Raw genomic sequence first — 20171 nt, forward strand, 5'->3', positions numbered from 1 at the left:
ATGACATTTAAAAAAGGTAGTTTGGGTAGGGTTTGGTTTTTAAAAGTAAAGTGTTAGTCGCTCAGTCATGTCCAACTCTTTGTGACTCCACAGACCATAGCCCGCCAGGCTCCTCTGTCCATGGAATTCTCCAGACAAGAATACTGGAGTAGGTTGCCATTCCCTTCTCCAGGGGATCTTCCTGACCCAGGGATCAAATCTGAGTCTCCTGCATTAGCAGGCAGATTCTTTACCATCTGAGTCACCAGGGAAGCCCTCACTTTTCTTGTTCTCATTGCCTTTGGATTTCCCAGCCTCTTCCTGCCTTAGCTGGTTAACCACATACAAAGACACCCATCTCACATTTCCACATTAACAGCCCTCTGCACAGAGACTCAGATTCAAGCTGTTCTAAAAATGGAGAGAAACTTGCTCAAAAGTCGCACGTCTAAAGTCTCCGAGCGGGCATGCCCTCCACCTGAGTGTTTGCTCTGCGCAGCAAGTGACTTCCTGCTTTGCAAACAAACTTCCTGCTTGGCAAACAAACGTTTCAAATTTTGGATTTTTAAAATTCCAAAGAACCCTCCAAGTCACCATATTTTGACCACTTACAGAGCATAAACGAGGGCTTCTTAGGTGGCTCAGTAGTAAAGAACCTGCCTTCAATGCAGGAGTCACAGGTTTGATCCCTGGAGAGGGAAGATCCCCTGAAGAATGGAACAGCAACCCATTCCAGTATTCTTTGCCTAGAGAATCCAATGGACAGAGGAGCCTGGTGGCCTATGGTCCATGGAGTCACAAAGAGTCAGGCACAACTGAGCACAGCACAGCAGCATAGGGCAAAATGACCCAGAATATCAGGAATACTTGGCTTTGATTTTCTTACACTATGGAAATATTTAAAAGTTAAAGAAGCATTAGAGCAAAGAAGACAAGAGATTTCAATCATTCCTGCTCCCAGGAATTTTCAAATCAGCAGCTTAAGAATCACCTAAGTACTGTTGCCTAAGTTCCTGGCTTCACACCCCGAGATTCCCCTCTGTAAAGTGCTGAAGATTGGCAGCTTTAACACTCCCTAGGTACTTGCTTGAAATGCAAACTCTTTTTTTGTGCAGGGTCCTAACCACTGGACTGCCAGGGAATTCCCTAAAAATGGAAATTTTTGAGCCCACTCCAGACCTGCAGAATCTAAAACTCAGGGAGTAGACCCAGATATCAGTGCTTAAACAAATGTTCAGGGGGTGATTCTGAGGCACAAGAAAGCTTCATAATCACTGAGATATAAATTGATTATTTTACCATGGTGCTTCTCAGTTTGTGAAAATACTGGTATCTGGTCTCCAGGTCCAGGCCAGTAGAATCAGAAGCTGTGCCTAAATTTGGAGAAACATTGGCAGATAGACAGCTGCTGGGTTAGTTGACGGAAAGTCTCTCCTCTCTCTAAAGTGACATACAATTTGCTGTTGCTGTTTAATTGTGTCAGTTGTGTTCGACTCTTTTGTGACCCCACGAACAGCAGCCCATCAGGCCCCTCTGTCCATGAGATCTCCCAGGTAAGAATACTGGAGTGCACTGTCATTTCCTTCTCCGGGGATCTTCCTGACCCAGGGTTGACCGGCATCTCCTGCATTGGCAGGCAGATTCTTTACCACTGAGCCCCCGGGGGAAGCTTGACGTACGATTGTCTTCAGCTAAAACCCTGAATCATTAGGGCTTCTGCCTACCCTCCCAGCTTCACTCTTCTCCATCACATTCTTCTCTTCTTACTCTCCCCTCTCTGACCCTCCTCTGTGCCCTGCCAGCAGTGTGTTCTCCAGCCTTTGCCTAGAACTGCCTTCTTCCCCTATTTCCACTGGTCTAATGCCCATTGTCTTTCAAGGCCCAAGTCAAGGTCATTCCAGGCAAGAAGCTGCTTTAACTCCTTCTAGTCGTGTGTACACCTCTGCCTCTCACTTGCCTCCATCAAGGCATGTCCTGAACTGCATTAAAAAGATCTGTGAGCTCTTCTTCTATCCTTTGATTTTCCTAGTCCCCACCCTCATGTCCAGGGAAGGGCCTTGTTTGTCTACTGCTATGTCCGGGCACATAACACACTATAGTCTGGTGCTCAATTCCTGTTTATTAATAATGGCTTCCCAGGTTGCACATTATTAGAATTGCTATAAAATGTTGAGAACATGGGCTGTGGCACCTGACAACCTTGGTTTATGTCCTTGTTCTATCACTTACTGGCTAAGTAAATTTGGACAAATTACTTAATCTCTTTTCCTCAGTGATTGGTGTTGATGAAAATTTTGTTATTTTTTTACTGAAATATAGTTGATTTATAACTTTATGTTAATTTCTGTTGTACAGCAAAGTGATTCAGTTATACATATATTTACATATATACATATACATTCTTTTTTAAAATATGCTTTTCCATTATAGTTTATCATAGGATATTGAATATAGTCTTCTGTGCTATGCAGAGGGAGCTTGTTTATTTGTTGTTATTTTTAATTGCTCTCTCTTGCTGAGAATCCACTCTGTCACAGGGTCTGTGCTGAGTGCCTTTAAAAAAACACTGTGTGCATGATGTTTAATTTTCACGATAAGCTAGGAGCTGGTTAGCTATTCCCACTCGAGAAAGGGAAGCTTGGAAAGGTTAATCAACTTGCCAAGTCTCATTTAAAAATGACATAGATTGGTGATCAAAGAAACTGAAGAGTCTGGGGTAGATCCAAATCCTAAACCCAGCTCTTGCTTTTATAATATATCGTGCTGAGACAAGCTGCCAAGACACAAACACACAAATTGTTAAAAATGATGGTGTGAAGGATGCTACAAAACGGTACAGGATTCTCTTCCACACCTGGAGCCCACGAAAGGGCTACAAATTCAGCAGGAAGGATATCGCATCAAAGATGAGCCCAGATGGCGAAATCACTAAGCTCCCCAGTGGGGCGCACAGAAGGTAGGGGTGCCCAGTGGACCGTGCATGCGTATGTGCTCTCAGACGCATCTGACTCTTTCCGGCCCCGTGGACTGTAGCCCGCCAGGCTTCTCTGTCCGTGGGATTCTCCAGGCAAGAATACTAGAGCGAGTTGCCATGCCCTCCTCCAGGGGATTTTCCTGACCCAAGGATGGAACCAGCATCTCTTGCATTTCCTGAATTGGCAGGCAGATGCTTTACCACTGCACCACCTGCCCAGTGTAGACACTTTTCTAAACACAGGTTGCCAGGGGTTTCCTATATATTGTTATTGATGCCTAATAAAATGTCCATCAGACTTCAGAGGAACCATCTAAAGTGCTGGTTAAAAAAATGTGGATTCCCCAGCTCAGCTCTCCTTCCTGCTTCCTGCCCCACATTCCTCCTTGATTTCATAGATCTAGGTAGAGCCTGGCAATCTGCATATTGACCAGTGCTCCAGCCATCTCTCAACCATACTAGGACAAACCATGCTACCTGTGGCTCATATTTTACATGCCATTTCCTGCTCTTTTGTACTAATATTTTACATGCATTATTACAAAAACCTAATGTAGAGATTTAAAGGAATGGCATTTTTCAACATAAATAGTTCCTATGCTTTCTCTTCATAGCCCCAGGGAGGAGGTAGAATACTGTCACCACCCAGAGTTGGGTGAGCCTCTGGCCCCACCTTCTGAGACCCACCCCTGCCGTTTGAGCTCCTGGGAGACAGGACCTTGAGTGGATTTGGTACTGACTCAGTGATAAGGCTGATTCTCCTGGGCTGCCCCTGGTTCTCCTTCAAACAATTCAGCAAATCCATCTCCGTGGCTTCAAAAGACCTGCAGGTGCAGCTGGGGAAATTTTACATAATGCCAGCTGCATAGTGAAGTGGCAAAACCTTGGCAAAATATTAGCCCTGTTCCACCATGGCAACCCCACTTCAGGTGCACAGAAAATTCAGCGTCATTCATGACACATTCAGACATTCTCCCTGAGGGAAAATTTAATTCGACATGAAATCCAAGTTGTCATTCCTTTCTGCTTTTAAACAGAGACTGAACACTCAAATAGGAAGTGCTCAGGACTCTAACTTCCATCTTGAAGAAAAGTGAAATATTGTTAGCAGTGTAAATGTGAGTTAACTTTAAAAAGTATATTCAGATATAATTTTTGCATTTTAAAAATTTAAATATATATCTAAATAAAAATTTACTAATATCATTTATCCCCAAACAGTAAAGCCATTTATTGTTTACTGTTATTTAAGCTTAGGGACAAGTTCACTAAAGTGTCTGTTAAATGACACTTTGACATTCTCAACTCTTTATAATTTAGTGAAAAACCCCATGTGCCAGGAGCTGTGCTGGGGGTGAGGAATACAAAGATGAATGAGAAAGCATCTCTATGTTCTAGGAAATAAGTGTATGGGAACAATTACTGAGAATACAAATATGAAAGGCACTATAAGGAAGGGTTGCGAGGATGCCTGGAAGACAAGTCAGCTCATGGATGGAGAGACATGTAAAAAGGAAGTAATCTGGTGGCATTTCAGACAGACTTTGGATGATCAATGGGGGCTTCCCAGGTGGCGCTAGTGGTACAGAATCTGCCTTCTAAGGCAGGAAACACAAGACACGCAGGTCTGATTCCTGGGTCGGGAAGACCACCTGGAGTAGGAAATGGGAACCCACTCCAGTATTCTTGCCTAGAGAATTCCATGGACTGAGAAGCCTGGCGGGCTACAGTCCATGGTGTCACAAAGAGTCGAACGTGACTGAGTGCCTGAGCACTTGGATGATCAATAGTTTACTTAACAGAGAAGGGAGAAAAGAGAACTCTGGACAGAGAGGTGAATTTCAGCAGGGAGGTGATGGAGATGGAGAAGGGAAGGTGGTCCAGATCGTGGCCATTGGGAAGTGGCAGGAACAGTAGGTGAAAGGAACCTGCAAAGAAAACCGAGTAGTTAGAAAGCTAGGAGACTCTGGAACCCCAGAAGGCAGGAGGAGAGCACAGATGGTGGTAGTCCACAAGGGCACATGCTGTAGACAAGGAAGCGAGGTGGGCTTGGGGTCATGGAGGTCACAGAGAGTCTTGGAAGTCAGGGAGATGAGGAGACAGAACAGAGTCATTTGCTGGGTGAGTAGTTACTTATGACACAGGACGTGAACATCAACAATTCTTTCTTGCATTTCACGGTGAGGAGGAAAGGAAGATGAAGAGTAGCTGTGTGGTCAGTAAAGGTTCTGCCACCAGATGGTCCTACCCAGATTTAAATGACAGTGGGAAGAGCCAATCAGAGGAGAGTGTAGTGAGGTAGTGACGCCACTGAGAGGGTGAGTGTGTGTGTATGTTCTCAGTCGTGTCCGACTCTTTGTGACCCCACGGACTATAGCTCACCAGGCTCCTCTGTCCATGGGGTTCTTCATGCAAGAGTACTAGAGTGGGTTGCCATTTCCTTCTCCAGGGGATCTTCCTAATTCAGGGATCAAACCCTTATCTCCTGTGTTCTGTGCCTTGGCAGGCAGGATCTTTACCACTGTGCCATCTGAGAAGCCTATTGGGAAATGAGATGGGATTAAAGCCGAGCTCTGGATGCAGCAAAGGCCTGTCTCTTCCTTGGAGGCAGGAAAAGAATGAGAAGAGATGGGTGTGGAAGAAGAAACTTTTGTGGAGCTGGGGTCGAGAGGCAATTTCCTCTGAGATGGCAGAGCTGTCTCTTGAGAGTGAATTGTGTGTCCCCCTGTGTGTGTGTGTGTGTGTGTGTGTGTGTGTGTGTGTATGCGTGTACTTGGCTGTGTTGGTGCTTGGAGAGCTGAGTACACTACAGTCACGAGAAAAATGTGTCTGGGTATCATAATAGCATCTCTGGCTGCACAAGGGCTCAGGTTCCTCTTCTGATCTTCCTGGACTTGGATCACACAGTTCCCTGACTGCTTTGTACTCTCACTACAAGGCATGAGTGTATGTGTCGGCATACAGGTATAAATACATCTTGAACTTTCTCACAGGCAGAACTTCTGCTTTCCCTTGGTCCCTAGTGGAGTTCAGGCAGGTGGCCTATGCTCCATAAAGAACTTGGTTCATGACAGATCTTTCCACTCATTTTACCGACTCCAAAGGGGAATAACAACTATCATCCCAGGAAGGGCCTGCTCTGGGAACAGGGAATGGGGACAGGGAACTAAAATTGGGTGAGCATTTTTACTATGAAAATATGTTTTGGTAAATAAAGTAGAAATTTTGTCTGGTCTGAACAATGACTGGGTGTATGTAGAAATACTGAAAGAGAACTTTAAAAAAGAAGCAAGCTTTATTATGGGTGGAGGGGGGAGGTTGGGGGAAGAGGTAATTAGGGAGTTTGGGATGGACAGTACACAGTGCTATATTTAAAATGGATAACCAACAAGGACCTAGTGTACAGCATAGGGAACTCTCCTCAGTGTTATGTGGCAGCCTGAATGGGAGGGGAGAATAGATATATGTATATGATGGGAGAACAGATATATGTATATGATGGCTGAGTCCCTTTGCTGTCCACCTGAAACTAACACAACACTGTTGATCGGCTATACTCCAATATAAAAGAAAAAGTTTAAAAAAAATAAGTTTTATGCTGTATTATCTATCTCCTCTCCACTAACACACACACATGTATATACACATACATATGCATACACACATACACACACATATACAAACACACACATATATACAAACATATACACGTATATACACACACATGTACATATACACGTACATACACATATACACATATACACACATATATACAAACATATACACACATATATACACACAAATACATATACATATATACACACATATACACACACATATATACAAGCCTGTCTGCATATGCACCTGTGGGTGTCCCCACACAACCCAAGTCTGCAATCTTTCTGCATCTTCAAAGGCTGATAGATGGATTTGTCTGTGATGGGGCAGGCGGACAGAAGAAAGGGTTAAGTAAGGCTCTCGAGCAATGCTTCCACTTGTCCTTTGAGGAGTAACAAAGAGAGGAAGCACAGCCTTGGTGGAAGGAAATTCCCAGGCCCTACTTCGGACATTCGCGACCTGCCCTGTGAACCCCTGAGGAGTGTCTGATAATAAACACTTGCAAACAAAACAATCCATAAAGGTGTTTTTACTAACATTTGCACATTTTTCACCAAAGGACTAGAACACCTTTTCCTGCATCTGTGGGCCCAGGGGCAGCCGGCCATCCACCTGCTGACAAAGCCCAACCATCTCATCCAGGCTCAGGGCTGGCGTTTCTCTGTGCAGGTCCCCTGGGGTGTCTGATCATGCTGGACCCCATCCTCACAGGCGGCTGCTGGGGTGCAGACAGTCGACCCCACAGGGCAGGTATGGACCCCTGCTTGCAGATCTGAGACCCACTCTTCCTCTTCCCTGGTAATCCCTGACACAGCCCTGAGCTTGGCAGCCTTGACCTTCCCCAGGGTGGGCAGAGATTGACAAAGGCCTGAAAACTCTCCTAGCATAGTGTGTTCATTTAGTAACAAATGAGGACTCTTCCTCTGCAAGGGCAAAAAGCCAAACCAAAACAAAAGCAAAAAACACAAACCCTCCAAACAACAAAAACCCCCGGAGACTTGATGGCAAATATTCTTACCAAAGGGCTATCCAGGTGGCACAGTGGTAAAGAATCTGCTTGCCAATGCGGGAGACGTGTATTCCATCCCTGGGTAGGGAAGACCCCCTGGAGGAGGAAATGGGAACCCGCCTGGAGAATTCCATGCACAGAGGAGCCTGGTGGGCTACAGTCCATGGGGTGGCAAAAGAGTTGGACATGACTTAGCAACTAAACACAACAAATTGTATGTCACTTTAGAGAGAGGAAAGACTTTCCACCGACTAACCCAGCACTAACCGACATTGTTACAATAGGTTCTTAGAGCCGGCTTAAAGCATATTAGGACCAAAATACAAAACTTTAAGTGGAAGTCTAGTTTGGGTCAGTGTATTTGTAATACTGCATGTTATTTCTCTTCAAACTAATAGGATGTGAGGTTTGTTGCATCCATTTCGCAGATAAATCAAGAACCAGAAACTAGGATAATATGAAAGCTCTAGGTGGGTCAGGTGTCAGATTCCTTTTCGTGTGTGTGTGTGTGTGTGTGTGTGTGTGTGTGTGTGTTGGGGCTGTGTGTATAGGCGTCTATGCTTTAAAAAACAAAATATATATATATATATATATATAATATGCTTTAAAACCACTTTGTTAATTGTAATCTAACCCAGAGTTAGCCCCATTTCTGGGCTAGACCAGAGTCCACTTCACAACAAGGGTGAGGATTGAGGAGATCCACAGCCACAAATAGAAAGCTGAACCTTTGTTCCTGGAACGCCATCAGTGGTCTCTGAGATATTTTTAGATGAAATAATCATACACACCTACTCATTTGAATGTGCCCAGAGCTGCCGGGGTGACCTGCACAGTGACCCCGGCCCTGAGGACCATGTAGACTTAAGGAGTGACAGGTTCCAGATTTCACGGTGGGCGGGGTCACCCGGAGCCCTGCACTCGGGCCCTGCACGGCCCTTTGTAATGTAACAATGCGCGGAAGCGCAGGCTTGTTAAGAGGAAATTCCCAGGGCCTTAGCTTGGACATTAGACAGTTGCTTTGCTATGCTGTGCTGCTGATGTGCATCTAAAAATAAACATGCTGCTCTGCATGGATTGCTCTGATTTTTGTCCTGCATAGTTGATTATATTTCAAAAGGGTTTTTGTTTAATTGTTTTCAAGAAACCTAGGTAAACCTGGAAAATAAAATATACTGTAGTTTTGTTTTGACTTGACAAAACACATCACCCGTTGATGTCCGCTTCTGTAGAAAGAACAACAGTTTCTTTTCCCTGAGATTTCAAAACAAAGACTGCGGAAATAAAAAGCATGCGAAGATGCTGCCCAAGCGACTGCGGAAAGATGTGAGGGATAAAAATGACAAGACCAGAAAGTTCTTCTGAGTCCTGGAAGGATGAAGTATGAGAAAAACATCCTAGGGAGCAGTGGATGCTGAGTACAGGTCCCTCTCTGCCTAAGCTAAATTCTCCTTTTTATAAAAGCCTCCAGGTCCTTAGCTGGCAGAAAGGCTGTTATCATGCGGCTCACTTAGCAGAAAAGGAAAGGTGGGTGGAAAACAATGGTTGGTGAACTTAGAGCAGGCAGCCAGCTACAGCCAGCTCTCCTCTTCCCCGCAAAGGGAAACACTTCACTCACAATCCCTGCAATTTAGAAGATGGCATTACTTTATTTTGCACTTCTTAAAATTAGATTTCTGGCATAGAGAACGGACTTGTGGACCCAGTAGGGGGAAAGAGAGGGTGGGCTGAATTGAGAGAGCAGCAGTGCTGTGTGTAAAATGGATAGCTAGTGGGAAGCTGCTGTGTAGTGCATGGAGCTCAGCGGTGCTCCGTGATGACTTAGAGGGGTGGGAGGGAGGCTCAAACGGGAGGGGATACATTCATATTCATACTTCCAGCGGGTTCACCTTGTTGTATGGCAGAAACCAACCCAGTGTTGTAAAGTAATTATCCTCCAATTAAAAATGAAAAAATTTTTTTAAATTAGATTTCTGGATGACAAAGAATACATAGTCATATTGCTGTGCTTTTGTTTTACAGATAGAGCAGAAATCGAGGACAAAGATTTGAGTCTTGCTATTACTTGCCTGACCCCAGTGCAGTTGAAAATATCCCCAACTGTGGCAATTTTCCATCAAATAGGAACCTGTTTGTAACACAAGGAGTAACCCACAATCTAGTTGAAGAGTAACCCAAGAAGAGCGGTTTGGAGTGAACTTTTCCCATCTCATTGTTCTCGTTTCTTTTTTTCTTTTTCCTGGAAGTCCAACCTTTTGATTGTTGCTGCAAAGACACTATTTAAAAAGCATCACAGATGATGGGTAGGGCTAGCTAGTCAAAAGGCAGCCTCAGGCACTCTGTAGCCTGATAAATTTTTTTTTCGTATACCTTTATTGGTGGCTTGGACTTGATCCCTGACATCATAAGGCTCTTAGTAAATTTGAGCGGGAAAGACCTTGAGGTCATCACCCACACTCCACCCAGTGCAGGCATCCCTTTGGGAACATCCCGGCCATGCTTCCAGGGTCCTGGAATACTGCCCAGAACAGGGTGTTCACCCTGCCACAAGGCAGCTCACCCAGCTTAAACAATTCTGATGGTGGGTAAGTCCTTCTGTACATTGAGCTAAGACTTTTTACCGTATAATTTCCACTCATGTTGACCTCTTTTCCCACACACAACCATCTTTAAATATTTGAAGGCAGCATTCATGGGCTACGGGGCTTCCCCGGTGACTCAGCTGGTAAAGAATCTACCTGCAATGCAGAAGACCTGGGTTTGATCCCTGGGTCAAGATGATCCCTTGGAGGAGGGAACGGCAACCCACTCCAGTGTTCTTGCCTGGAGAATTCCATGGACAGAGGAGTCTGGTGGGCTACAGTCAGTGGGGTCACAAAGAGATGGACACAACTAAGTGGCTAACACTTTAACTTTCGTGGACTACAAGAGTTACTTCTTACTTCAAATATCCCCTGGTTCCTTCAACTATTCTGCACATGACCTTTTTTTTTTTTTTTTTTTATCATTTTCACCATCTTGGTTAGCTTCCTTTTTTGAGATCTGATGTATTTTTTGAGGCAACATATTCGGTACTTTATAAATAACTAATCTTATTTACAACCTTGCTTGGTAAATATTATCTGAAGTTTCAGAAAGAAATCTAAGACTCGATATATAACCACTTATTAAAGGAAGCGGCAGATGGAGGATTCAGAAGTGGGTCTGCCTCTTTCTAAGCCCACTCTATGCCTTTGATGAAAAAAAAAATTGTTCATCCGGTATAGGCAAGCTTGATCTCAGACACATCCCGAGACCCACGACAGACCCACAACAGACCCATGACAGACCCATGACACCTCACACGGGTGAACCTCTTTTTTCTGTTGCTACAAGGTGTGCTTACTGATAAAAATTAATGCTAACTTGAGAAGCTAGGAAATGACCGGCAGAAAATGCTTTGCCTGCTAGGTGGCAAGGTGGTTGTGCAGGAAATGTTGAGGCAAAGAGATGCTCAAGGAATAGGAATCAAGAAGGAACTCAGGATGTCTTGAAGGCATTTCATTTGGAAGCTTCACACAATGATGGAGCAGGAAGGGAAGACTCAGACAGGGGAAGGGTGGTCCCTTGCAAAAGCCTAAAGAGTCTGCTGCAGCCTAAGCCTAGTTGTTGTGTCTGGAGAACAAATAGAAAGTATTTGTTTCCTCCCAGCTGTGTATGCACTCCATGCCGGTACAAAGCTTGGGGACAAAGGATACCGTGGCTGGCTCCCAACCTCTGATTCTAAGTGAAATGAACAAGAATTAGAAAAAACCCAATGTAATCAGGAAGGGAGTCCTTGCAGCCGTGCCGCACACAGTCGGGGTCCGGGATGTCTTATAGGTTCCTGGATTCTTTGTGCACTACTTGGTGGAGCTACTTCCTTCCCTTCTGGCTGCTTTCCAAAAGCAGAGATTGCCTGAGGATGACACTGCCTCCCTCCTCAGCTGCCCTACTTCAAACCAGCTCTCCACTCAACAGCGAATGCAAGTGGACTCCTCAAAGCTGCAGGGTGCTGCTCCCTGGAAGCCACTGCCTCATTGTATTCCATGGAAGGTGACAAGGACAATGTAATGGCTAAGCCCCGGGCATATGAAATGACTCCCTTAAGATCTCCTCTTTGCCAGTCTGACCCAGGGAACAACCGAGCACTGCCTTTCAAGTCCTCTGGTGACATAACAAACCTGAGTACATAGGGTCCCTGGATAGTATCTTCTCTGTTCTCTCATGAAGACGGGGGCTTCTTTTCCTTATCGCTCTCTGTCTTGTTCACCAGTTGAGAAAATCCAGGTCTACAAGATGGATGTGGCCCCACCCAAGTTCACTTGGCAAGGGAGTTGCTGGTATTGGACTAAATCAGATGCTGAAACACAGCCCACCTTTCTTTCTACTAAATCACTCTGCCTTCGAACTCCTGCCGTCTCTACTTGGATGTGCCAGCTTTGGTTAGAGATAAGGCTTTCAGTTTTCCTTCAGGCTTTTTAAGAAGCAGCAGGATCAAGGAGAATAAAAAACCACACCCTCTCTATGGGCAACTGCGTGGAGGCAGGACTCACATCTCTGTCTTCGGCCATCATATTCCTTGAGAGTAACACTGGAACTGGTGTGGGAAAGGTGTTCGATACATATTTGCTGAAAAATGAGTGAGTCTCTGTCTCGGAGTGGTGGAGAATGGGGGGCATGGATAGAGAAACACCTCCCGGGAGAAGCTATTCATAGTAAAAAAAAAATTATTCAAAAAGGTATGGCACATGGGAGATACTCAAAATACGTGGTGAAGAAAAGAATCCAGCAAATTTCATAAAGGAGAGTGTGGGGAAATGTTATAGAGGTTGGCAATCTCCTTGGAAAACTCCAAACTCAAGATCTCAGTCTGAAGACGCGGGGTTCTTGGGACAATGTATCCATTCATGGGTCCATCCATTCATTCATTCATGAATTCAAAAACACTGAGTACAAGCTATGTACCTGGCATTGGTTCAAGGATTATGCATTCAGAAATCAATGACCAGGAACTCCTCAAGGATGAAAATAAACCTAGCAACCATCATTTAATGTACTAAGGGCTATGGCAGCAGCATTCTGCTAAGTGCCATAAAATCGCAGACTTGAGGCGCACTTAGTGTAAGGTGGACTGGATGAGGCAGGTGGAGAATCAGCCTGCAGTAGGCAGTTGGGTGGCAAAGATGAATGAAGTTATTGGGGACAGAGAGAACAGCACACCTGGACACTGGCAGGCAGCAGAGCTCTCATGTATTTGGAAGGTACTGGATACAGCTGGAAAGTCAGGAGTGAGACGTGAGGCTGGCAGGATGATAACGATCAGAGTTTAAGCTGGGGCTTCACAAACTTTAGTGCATGTGAACTACACAGGGACCTGGTTAAAATGCAGATTCTGTCAATCCGGGAAGGGATGGAAAACTAGCATCTCTAACAAGCTGCCCCTGCAGCTTGTCCTGAGGCAGCCGGTCCCTGGACAACCTTACAGGAAGCAAGGCTATAAGCAGTGGAGTGCAATGGAAGTATTTCACTGAAAAGTGACATTATCAGAATTGCATTTTCCCAAGAACCCTATAGCAGAGTATGGAGAACAGAATGGAGGGAGACTGTGGCTGCGGTGAAATACAGAAGTGGCAAGAAATTTTCAGCATCTGAAAGAAATAAAGTTCAGGGAAGAAAAGAGCAGTAAAGGAAAGAACTGTCAACATTCAAATAAACAGGTGTTGACTGATATTTTATGGACTTACTATAAAATATTTCTCCTAGAGAAAGAGTTGCTTATGAGGACAAAAATGAAACAATAAAAACATAAGAGGCAAAAAAAAAAAATCATAGAAACATGCTGTGTGTAGTGTTATCTGAATAAACCTTGACCAACCGCCCCCCACCCACTGACCCCCGCTTTGGGTCTCAGTAGACACATCATCTCAAGCTCCAGTAAGGACTGAAAAAGCAACCAGCTAAAGGGAGCAAGGCTTCCCAGGTGGCTCAATGGTAAAGAATCTGCCTGCCAATGCAGGAGACAAGAGTTCAATCCCTGGGTCGGGAAGATCCTCTAGAGAGGGAAATGGCAACCCACTCCAGTATTCTTTCCTGGGAAATCCCATGGACATAGGAGCCCGGCAGGCTACTGTCCACGGGGTGGCAAAGAGTTGGACACAACTTAGTGACTAAACAACAAGGGAAGCAGAATCCTGTAGACGATAATCACAAGAGAGCAAATAAAATTAGCTTTCTCAGCCATCACTTGAGAGGCACTTGCATCTAGCTTCAGGAAGCTTCAGGAAGAACAATTGATTTCCAGCAAGTTCTGGAAAATAACACGGCACTCCACCAGATCCTGAACACAGTGCTTATTCATTTCTTATAACTCAACAGCACCCCAAATTAGAAACACCTATTTATATTTGTGTAAGAAAATCCGCTTAGGACATCTTTAACTGAAAGGAAAAAAACTCAGAAAGGACTAAAAAAAAAAAAAAAAGAAAGAAAGAAAAATCTAAGGAGGGGCTTATATTGCTGAAAAGGAAAGGCAGGTGGTAAACTTTTTTACTTTATACTGAAGCCTCCAAATGCAACTTTTCATGAGATTTCCCTCCAAAGGGAAGAAGACTCAACTTCGTGTTCTAGGTACTCTGCTGGTCAGCATTCTTTATCCAAAGATGCACAAATTCAAAATCCCCAAAGGTCTTCTCCCCTCTCACTCTTTTCCTTCCACATTCCTATAAATAAATAAGCCTCAACCAGATACACAGGTTGAAAACACACAGCCTACAAGAAAAGCCATGTGGACACGCAATTCAGAACAACCTGGTTCACAGTCAACAAGACAAAAGAAAATCCTTACAGGAACCCACCTTTCTCTTCTGTGCTTTGCAGGCTTCTGAAATTTAATCCTGTATTGGAAAGCCCCCAGAGAACCACTTTGGGAAGGTGGAACTGAAGTGCCTCCAGTTCAATATCAGCCGTGGGAGGGTGGGGTTTTCCCAAGACCAGACTCCAGCTCCTTGGAGTCACAGGGACCTCAGGGAGCAGAGGTGAACTGCCATCTAGTCTCTGCTGCAGGAAGAAGCCGACGGACTCAGTGTGGCTGGAGGTGGGGGCGGAGGCTGGGGGGAGGGAAGTTATACAGGAGCCCGTGTTAAATCTCTTCACAATTTCCTGAATTAGGTGCTGGTTGCTTCTCTCCAGGCTCCCTAGAGGAAATAAGACATTGAAACGTGTCCTTTGGCCACTGGCAAGAAGAGAATAAACATGCTAAGAATCGTGGAAATGAGAATTTGCAGAACTGGTGGGCCAGCTAGCTTAACCTTGCACCAAGTGCTTTCTTCCTGAAGTTTCTCCAAGTGTTTAACTCTGCAAAAGTCAAGAACGTCCTCATCCTCTTGTAGGGAGCTGAAGAATTTTCTGGCCGCACTCCAGATGCCGTGACGTGGAGCCATTGGTCAGAGGCAGGCGGAAACAGGCCTGGGAAGGGTTGGCTTGCCAGTGAGGGACAGACCCCCTTAGCTCTGACCCTGGAAACGCTGATGACAGTCTGTGTCTAATTCTGGAACACTTCCTCAAACTCTCTGGCCATGTTCCCCTAGGGTTTAAAGAATTCTCTGAGGGCTAATATCTACAGATTGCTAGCAACAGGACTCCTCTCTACATAGCTGGTGGGGTTCAGTGCAAAATGAAAATGTGAGGCCACTCCTTCAAAAATTAAGGATTTTGAAATGGAAAAACTTCCCTGGTGGTTTAGTGGTTAAAACTCTGCTTTCACTGCAGGGGGTATGGGTTCAATCTGGTTGGAGAACTAAGATGTTATGTGGCAGGTCCAAAATAATAAAAAATCAAGGGGAAAAAAAGAATTTTGAGAAGGTAACAGCAGAACTTTAAACCAAGTGCGAGACCCTTCTGAGGACGGGAGTCATTTGTGGCTTGAGTAGGTAGTATCTCCACGAAGCCCATTGACCTTAGAGTCACCAATCACAAGTTCGTTTGCTTGAAACACACTAAGGCCAACCAAACTGAAACACTGGACTTGAGAGCAGAGAAAGGTTTTATTGTAGGGCCGTGCAAGGAGAACAAGGGGCGTACACCCCCCCAAATCCCACATTCCCCAAAGGGTTTCAGCAAAGCATTTCTAAAGGCCAGATGAGGAGTGAGGTTGAAGGATGTGTGATGACTGGAGAATAGTTCTCTGATTGGCTGGTGATGAGGTAACAGGACAGGGTCACAGGGGTTAACATTATTCTTAGGAGCCGGAAGGTCCCAGGGCTACTGCTCATGATCAACATGCAGTTCATTTCCTCTATTTGGTGGTGGTTTTTAACATCTGAAAAACTCAGGAAATATGCATGAAATACAATTATCTGGGCACTGTGGAGAGGAACTAAAGCAGAGGATGTAGGGGAGGGGTTCTCCTTGGAAAGATCCCATAATGTCCAGCTGGAAGGTTGGAACCATGGGCATGTTGGGTCTAATAAGCTCTGTCATCAAAAGGCTGGACTCTGCCTATTTCATTCTGAGGAATGACAGCCAGACTTTGAAGGGCAGGGCACTCAGAAGCTGGTGCAAAGCGGCAGAGGCTGGGTTGCAGGTGTGAGCAGGCACAGACCACAAACACATCCCTGAGTTAAAATCCCACCAGTGGTTTCCTGGTGTTCTTTGGTCCACCACCTTGCCTTCATCCATTCTCTTCCCTGAAGTCAGTGCGTGCATGTTAAGTCGCTTCAGGGGAAGCCCTCCCGAAGTCAGAGCAACCTCTCAATTGCTGTCTTCGTGAAACGATCTGAAGCTTAAAATCTTTCAGCAGCCTAAGGAGAAAGGTCAAATGCTTGAACAGGGCTCACAATGCCATCAGGACCAGCACTGGCTGTCCTCTCCCACTTGACCTTGGAGCCCCAAATCCTCTTCTCTCTCCTCACACCCTTCTCCTTCCCTCTCTCTCCACCCCTCTCCTCTCCTAGAAATCTCCTTATGAAGGATGCCCTCTACCCACCCCTACACCTTCAAATCTCAAATCCTCTAGAAAGTCCTTTTCAGATTGCTGGGCCCCTTCGTTGTTTGTCCTTAGGTGACCATGCTTCTCTCTCTCCGAAGAGAGCTTAAGGCACTGAAGGTCTGTCACTTGTGCCATCTCCCGCTTGTAATCTTGATAAAATCATGAACGTGTCTGTTTCAGCATCTACCCTAGGCCTAGGACCCGGAAAGGCATGATTTGTGTAAGATGAGATTTAGCAGGAGGAGCATTATTCATTACAAATCTCCACTTTTTGAAAAGGGGAAAACATATGACTCAGAGGAAAACATAAGATCGTTGTTATGGTTTTACTGTTTAAATTCGGGCAAACAGAGTAGAGCGGTTTCACGGGCACTATGGCAGGGCTGTTGCTGAACAGTTACTGAAATGCCACAGTTTGCCATGGGCTGTCCATCCCCGTTCACACAGGGACTGTGTTAGGAGTAGGAAATGATCCCTATTCAGAAAATGAAGCTTTGGACATGCCAAGAGGAGAGAGGACTGAAGTTAGTAAGAAAGGGTGAAGGAAAATGGGAAGAGGTTGGAGGTGAGAAGGCGTGAGGTGATGCCAAATGGGAGAGAGGAAAGGAAAGAGGGAAGAAGCAGGAGGATGGTGGAAGGAAGGGAGGGAAGAAAGCTAAAGATGGAGGGGCAGGAAGAAACAGGAGAGTCCAATGAAGGCTGCAAAACAATGGGGATGGAGGAATGGGGGATGGGGGTGGGGGAGGGGTGACTATCCAGGTTGTCGTCTCCTCTCGAAGTATCTAGAACTCCTTGTTTCCTGCATGACTCCCCAGTGCCTTTCCTGTGCTCGCAAATAAGTCAAACCCATGTTTTCTAAAACCCAAAGGGCAGAAGAGAGTCCGGAATGTGCCACTGAGTAGCTGTTAGGACACAGAAATTACCTTCTGTTTTTGGCTTGGGTCTGGGAACTTTTTGAAAGTCACAGAATTATTTTTCTTTTCACAATTGTGAATACTTCGTGACAATGTTCCTGCTAGAATTTCTGAGCCTGTATTTGTATATTCTGGTTACTTCTCATGGTTTCTCTGAACCAAAAGATCACTTCGTGTAAATATAAGGGCCGTGTTTAAGAAGCCTCAGCTGAGGCTGTTGGATTGGAGAACAAAGCTGTAGTAGCAGAGATGTATAACATAATACTTATAAAGATAAGGTAAAGGTGTATTATTCTGAATATCTAGTTTTGTGCAGTTAACTGTAATTCAGTATATGTAGAGACTTATAAGGGGCTTCCCAGGTGGCTCAGTGGTAAAGAACCCACCTGTCAATGCAGGAGACACATGAGTCGCGGGTTTGATCCCTGGGTTGGGAAGATTCCCTGGAGGGGGAAATGGCAACCCATTCCAGGATTCTTGCCTGAAAAATCCCATGGACAGAGGAGTCCGCCATGCTACAGTCCATGGTGTCACAAAATATTCAGACATGACTTAGTGACTAAACAAAAGCAACAGAGATCTATAATAAAGCAAAGATATTCCTTAAACCAACAGGTTGAATTTTCTTCATGGATTCTCAATTTTGTTTCTAATTAATGGGTGTTACTTTCACTGAAAGTGGAATAGTTGAGAAACATAGTGAAAGATGTGAAAAGGTTAAAAGATGACTGAGGGTCCTGTCAACAGAACACTAAGTATTGTTGCAGACCCTATGTGAGGTCTCAAATCTATAGGGGGTCTATACCTTTGATTATTTTGGCTGTTTTTTAATTCTGAAAGGTGCAGAAACTGATAGTAACACAGATGATTCTTGTCTCTAGAAATACAAATGTTCTATAGGATATGAGTCAATTTTGCATCTATGAGCCAATTCAGTTTAGTGTTCCTGATTTGCCTGCACTAACAGGCCTACTCTTGAGATTTGTTTTTGAAAGAGCTTTAAGGTCTTACCATCCCTTCATTAATAGATGAGCTAAATAAAACCTTTGTCATGTGCTTTATATTTGTATGAGACTGACGAGTTCACCTTTTGAAAATGATCTTTTAACAAAAGTCAGGTGATAATCAGGGAAGTAAGTCATGTTAGGAATTTACAGGGGCAGAACTCTGTTTTCTTCAATATTTTGCTTAATTTTGTATGTTCCCTGAGTATGCAAAATAAAAACAGAGGAAGAATGAAGCATGAAGTTGACTATGAATGAAGCATGAATGAAGTTGACTATGATAGTAAATGACAAAACTGCTTCAGTGGAACCATTAGGAGGGTACAGAGCTCCAGGAAGGGCAGAATTTTGGGAAGCTCAAAGTGAGATATTACAAAACATAACTGGATGCGGGTCTTCTGGGCAGGAGAAAAGCACTGATGCCTGGACCTAATGAAACTAGTTACTTGGAGGCAAGATGACCTTGAAAAGCAAAGGGCATATATTTCAGGTATTTGACAATTTTTAACACACTATTTTCAGAGACTGCAATCACACATACAACCATTCAGAAATATCTTGCTATCAGTATACTTGTGTGGTTTGTTTTTTCTTTAATTTTGATACCTGTTGTGTTTTTAGTTTAGGGTTTTTAATATTAAAGACATAACATGATTTATATGTAAGGAATGTTCTAGGCAATCAATCTAGTCTGCTCCCTAAAGCTCTTGGTGCCAGATAAGCAGGTCTACATAAAGGCTTTTATGTTTTGTTTTGTTTTTCACTTTTGAGTTAATTTGTCATTGATTCCATTTTTTGAAGGAAAAGAATAACACACCTAAGAGCTCAATGTGGAAGTTTGGATGTTTTCCTGGGAAGAATGGTTCCTGATTTGGGAGACACAAACAATCATGGCAAGTAACAGAACAGGTGTGATCTACTGGATACTCAGAGATCACTTCCTGGAAACACAGGGCTCCTTCTGCATGAGCTCAAAAAAGTCTCCTGAATAGAAAGTCAGTCCAACCAGCTTTGGCTCCACCTACACTGGAGGTGAGATTAGTCATGTTCCATTAGCCTTTTTTAAGTCATTGTCAAATACTAATATCACATTTGTCATTGAAGATGGAACGCTGAGAGGGGACTACTTAGGAGTTCTCTGACTTTCATTGTGTCACTGAGGGGTAAAGACGAAGTGTGTGTTCCATAATATCAACACTGTCAAGGAGAGAACACATATAAGAAAGATCAGTAGGGTTGTTCTTGGAAAGTGAATGTTTGCCTTAAATAAGACCATAGTCATATGCTCCCATGGAAAATAAAGGTGTTAGGAAAAATTAAGACAGAAAGATAAAGAGATAGGGAGGGACAGAAGAAGGAAGGAGGGAGGGAAGATAAAGAGAGGGGAGAGAAAGACAGAAAGAGCTGGAGGGAGGGAGGGAGGGGGAGAGAGAGAGAAAGGAAGAAAGAAAGAAAAGAGAAAGGGGAGGAAAGAAGAGAGAAATAAAAAATAAAAGAAAGAGGTGGGGGATAGGGGAAGGAAGGGAAGAAGGAAGACATAAATCCAGGTGTTTTGGAAAACTAGGAATTCTCATATACTTCTGAGCATTTTGAGGGGAATTAGAAATTCAAACCAGTAAGTGTTAAATCACTTGTGAGGGCAATCTGGTGTGTCTAGGAGAGTTCA

At 44.3% G+C, this 20171-nt stretch overlaps 1 protein-coding gene across 1 annotated transcript in view; it reads right to left on the minus strand.

The window, feature by feature from the left end:
* ADGRF5 (adhesion G protein-coupled receptor F5) overlaps positions 1 to 14913 on the minus strand; it is a 112774-nt gene extending 97861 nt beyond the window's left edge. The window contains exon 1 of the mRNA XM_019985740.2: positions 14456 to 14913. The gene's annotated coding sequence lies outside the window, so the exon portion shown is untranslated. The remainder of the gene's footprint in view (positions 1 to 14455) is intronic.
* Positions 14914 to 20171: the final 5258 nt, after the last annotated feature.

The sequence above is a fragment of the Bos indicus genome, chromosome 23 (assembly GCF_029378745.1).
Source record: "Bos indicus isolate NIAB-ARS_2022 breed Sahiwal x Tharparkar chromosome 23, NIAB-ARS_B.indTharparkar_mat_pri_1.0, whole genome shotgun sequence".
Taxonomy (NCBI): domain Eukaryota; kingdom Metazoa; phylum Chordata; class Mammalia; order Artiodactyla; family Bovidae; genus Bos; species Bos indicus.